This window comes from Protobothrops mucrosquamatus, unplaced genomic scaffold (genome assembly GCF_001527695.2).
Source record: "Protobothrops mucrosquamatus isolate PMUCROS unplaced genomic scaffold, P.Mucros_1.0 scaffold2731, whole genome shotgun sequence".
NCBI classification, from domain to species: domain Eukaryota; kingdom Metazoa; phylum Chordata; class Lepidosauria; order Squamata; family Viperidae; genus Protobothrops; species Protobothrops mucrosquamatus.
The window spans coordinates 81,971-86,609 of NW_015388773.1; positions in this window are offsets into that span (position 1 = coordinate 81,971).

Below are 4,639 nucleotides of genomic sequence, written 5' to 3' on the forward strand. Positions count from 1 at the left end.
CAAGGACGCTCAAGGAGTCGGTTCTCATCACCCCCACAGTTCTGTGAGCTTATAAAAAATGTTTGGGCAGATCAAGGGATTCTCCAGTATGTCCTCTATGGCAGCAGAGATACCTTCTCTTATCGGTATCGTTATTATGATTAGTATTGCTCTGTTGCTTTGAATGTACACTGAGGGCTTCTGCCCTGTAGACAAATTCCTTGTGTGTTTAATCACCCTTGGCCAAATATTCTATTCTATAGCTGTCAAACACAATGATGCTCCATACAACCGTCTAATCATAATGCAGGATTAGTAATTCTGGATTACCACATTGAATGCATACAGGTGCTGAGAAGCTACGCATCTTGGCTCTTCTATGCCTGAATACAATTAAATCAACATCAGTGCGTGATCAAGGACTGCAGCCATTTGCATTTTTGACATAATAATAATAATAATAATAATAACAACAACAACAACAACAAATAGAAATAGAAAGACTGTGGCAAAAGCAAGCAAAGGTAGTACCAATAGTAATAGGCGCCTTGGGTGCAATCCCAAAACAACTGGAGCACCACTTGAACACCATTGGCATTGACAAATTCGCTATTAGTCAATTGCAAAAGGCGGCCTTATTAGGAACTGCTTCCATCCTGCGACGATATCTGTAATACCATCAAACATCCACATCTGCCTATCCCAGGTCCTTGGTAAGGACTCGATAGGTAGACAAAATGCCAAATCCAGTCTGAACATCTGGCTGACTGTGCGATGATCCATAATAATAATAATAATAATAATAATAATAATAATAATAATAATTAATAAAGTTGGAAGGGACCTTGGAGGTCATCTAGTCCAACCCCCTGCTCAGGCAGGAAACCCTATACCCAGCGGCGGATTTCCGCACAGGCGCAGGAGGCGCGCGCCTGGGGCCTCCACATTTCAGGGGCCTCCACGGCGGTGATCAGATCAGGCGCCTGCCTGGCAGAAGCCGCGAGGGTAAGCAGGGAGAGGTCGAGGGAGCCCTGCACACTCAATGCTAGAGTTCAGCCCAGTTGCCTCGCACATTTTACAGGCATCTCCCTGGCCCGGCTGCCTTCCGTCTCAGCTCTTTCAAGCACGGAGCTCCGCTCAGTCTACACTGAAGCAGCCTCACTCCCGACGCCCCGACTTTCCAANATAATAATAATAATAATAATAATAATAATAATAATAATAATAATAATAATAATAATAATAATAATAATAATAATAAAGTTGGAAGGGACCTTGGAGGTCATCTAGTCCAACCCCCTGCTCAGGCAGGAAACCCTATACCATTTCAGACAAACGGCTGTCCAGTCTCTTCTTAAAAACTTCCAGTGTTGGAGCATTCACCGCTTCTGGAGGCGGGTTGTATACTTTTGTTTAAAACTATGTATTTGTATGCTTTGGTTTGGTTTGGTTTCTTTGGTTTATGCTGTTGACAGTAAAATGCAATGGAAGTGCATATCCTGGAAATGTCAAGAACTGCTTTGTCCCTCGCAAATACAGCCCATCACTGCCCTCCATTAAAGCAGCCACCTCCTTTGGCACTGCTTTAAGAGTCATCCTAATGAGGTGTCTCATCGAAGCGTCTGCCATTTTTCAGATTGTAAGGAAGGCTGACAAAAAGAGGAGCTGCTTTAATGCCGGGCAGAGAGGAGTTGTGTTCAGGTGAAGCTCTTCTTGCAAGCATTTTAATAGCACACAATCTATATGTCCCAGGCAGACACTCATTAATTTTGGATGTATGGAACAGGAGCGCCATCTGGTGGGGATTACTGTTAAGGCCACTGCCACAGAGCCTATATGGATAGTACAGTAAACTTTGAATGGAGTTGGTTTATTGATGCATACAAAGTATTTCCAGCCTTAGGCTCTTCTCCAGTGAGCAGAGGCGTAGCATGGGGGGTGCAGGGGGGGCCGGACGCACCGGGCGCAACATCTGGGGGGGCGCGCTCGCACTCGCAGCTCTCTGCCCCTGCCTGGCTCACTCACTCTCTCTGCAGTGCTGGCTGTGCGAATCCGATCCGAGCCGCCGGGTCGCCAACGCCGCCCACTGTGGAGGGGGGCGCAAATTACTTGCCCCGGGTGCTGACAACCCACACTACGCCACTGCCAGTGAGTCCTTCCTTCTCATTAGGTGGCCAAAGTATTTGAGTTTCATCTTCAGGATCTGGCTTTCTAAAGAGCAGTCGGGATTGATCTCTTCTAAGACTGACTGGTTTGATGCTGGGAAAGATGGAGGGCAAGAGAAGAAGGGGACGACAGAGAATGAGGTGGCTGGATGGAGTCACTGAAGCAGTAGGCGTGAGCTTAAATGGACTCCAGAAGATGGTAGAGGACAGGAAGGCCTGGAGGAACGTTGTCCATGGGGTCGCGATGGGTCGGACACGACTTCACAACAACAACAAAGTATTTCAGGCACAAACCCGCAGCAGTAATACAGTTGCATCTATGCCACCAAACCGATCTAGAACTCAAAAGCGGATTGACACACACACACACAAAAAAATAATAATCTCATTCTCGTTCTGGCCACTGAACTGACTTGCTGTAATTTGCCAAGATTTTCATTAAGCGATGTAGCAAAAACCCAATCAGATGTCAGAACATTTTAGGAATATGGAATAATTCTTTTAGTCCCTCCTCCCTTTTATCTTCAGGAAGAGTGCAAAGTTGCACCTGGAGCACACCCACCTGCCCCCCCCCCGAGAGCAACCGCAATGCTGATGCGGCCCTCAATGAAATTGAGTTTGACACCCCTGACGTAGGGTCAGTCACTCTTTCTCTCAGCCTAAGGAAAAACACCATGATCAACTACTTCCAAAAACATGGCCAAGAAAACTACAAGGTCTTGTCCAGGTAAGTCAACATTGACTTGAAGGCACACATATACACATGTATAAATAATACTTTGCTATCTGTATATGCCACGTATGCGATGAATGGGACGGAAAAAATACCAGGTTTATTCGTGAATAAATTTATTAGACTGTAGGTGCTGCAGGAATCTTTGTTTTTTTACAAAAAAAAATGAAACATGTCTGGAACATTTGGGTTTCTTCTGATTATACAGACTTGGGGGCCCATTAATTCTAGCATTAAACAAAGCCAGGGAGTCAATTCTTTAAAGAAGAGAAAATACATTGTTCCGGTAGGCGACCCTATGAAATATTCTCTTAATGAAAATATGTTTCAAAAGTCTAGCTGGTTTATATTTAGAGTTCTTACAGTTTTAAACATGAAGATGGCGTTTTATTTATACAGTCATGAACGATGGAAAAGATTACTCATTGTCACTGTGAAATCGGGGACATGTCTACTGCTGAAATAAAAGTCTTTCACCGACAGTTATATAATTATGTAAAAACCCACAATGTTATGATCATATTTCCATGAAAATACAGCTATATACTTTTATTGGGCTTGATCTTAACAACTTTTAGGCATTTTTCATTCCATTTATTACAGTTGGACTTCAAATGCCCTAAATAAGCACCATCATGTGATTATACTTCAAAAGACATCCATACCATGCAATCTGACACACGTCTTAAGCATTTAATCAAAACTCAGTTGCAAACAAATCCATCAAATATATGAATGCAGCCTCAATATATTGCAGTTCTCCAGATAAATCCTTATGGTCTGATCATAATATATTGGATGTTGGCATCCTATCCCATTTCTCCCTCCTAATTTCCCAAAGGAAGTGATGTCGTCTCAAGCTATGTAAACAATCTTTAAAGATCAGGAAGCCTTAAAATGCATACGCAATTTTAAAATCATGATTGCATTCATTTTGTTAAAAAAAAAAGCCAAGTTATAAAAACATACTAAGCTTTGTCAGAGGCTTTCAAAACAGTTGTTCACATTATTGTAAGTGTAGTTTGAGGTACTGCTGGAACGGACGAAGGCACCATAGAAGCAGATCGGTCGAGATGTACAGAATCAAAAAAAAATCATATCCTATTGGAGAGTCTACTTTCCTATTGGAGAAAAAAATGTATATAGATACAGCATTATGCATAATCCCGCCCAAAAAACCAACTCTGCAGTAAATTATTTCAAATAGGAGATAGTATATTTTTCCAAATGTGTTTTCCCTTATGTATTGATTGTTCAATTGCAGTCCTATACTCAACTAGCTGTACCCGGCCATGCGTTGTTGTGGCTCAGTCTGGTAAAAGCGTGTGTTGCTTTTATGTCCAACAGATGGCGCTGTTTTTCAAAAAAAGCATGTTTTACCTGTCACAGGTGTGACATCTATATAATATAGGTATATAAAAACATGCGCGTATTCGAATGCAACGTTGTGTCAAAATTTCAAAGCAATCGGTGAAGAACTTTCGGAGATTTAAGATTTTGAACAAACGAACATTTACATTTTTATTTATATAGATTACCTAGGGGTAAAACTTGGTTGATATCGAAAGAGTTACTTTTGAGTAAGAAAAATGGATTGTACTATTACTATTATACTATTAGTTAGCCCACACATTAGTTATATGTATAGTGAGTGCCTATATTCAGCATAGAATTACCTGCATTTACTAATAATTTTTCTTAGTTCTGGATAGATCCCTCATTTGCTGTTTTATTTCCTTAAAGTTACCGTAACTCTACAAAA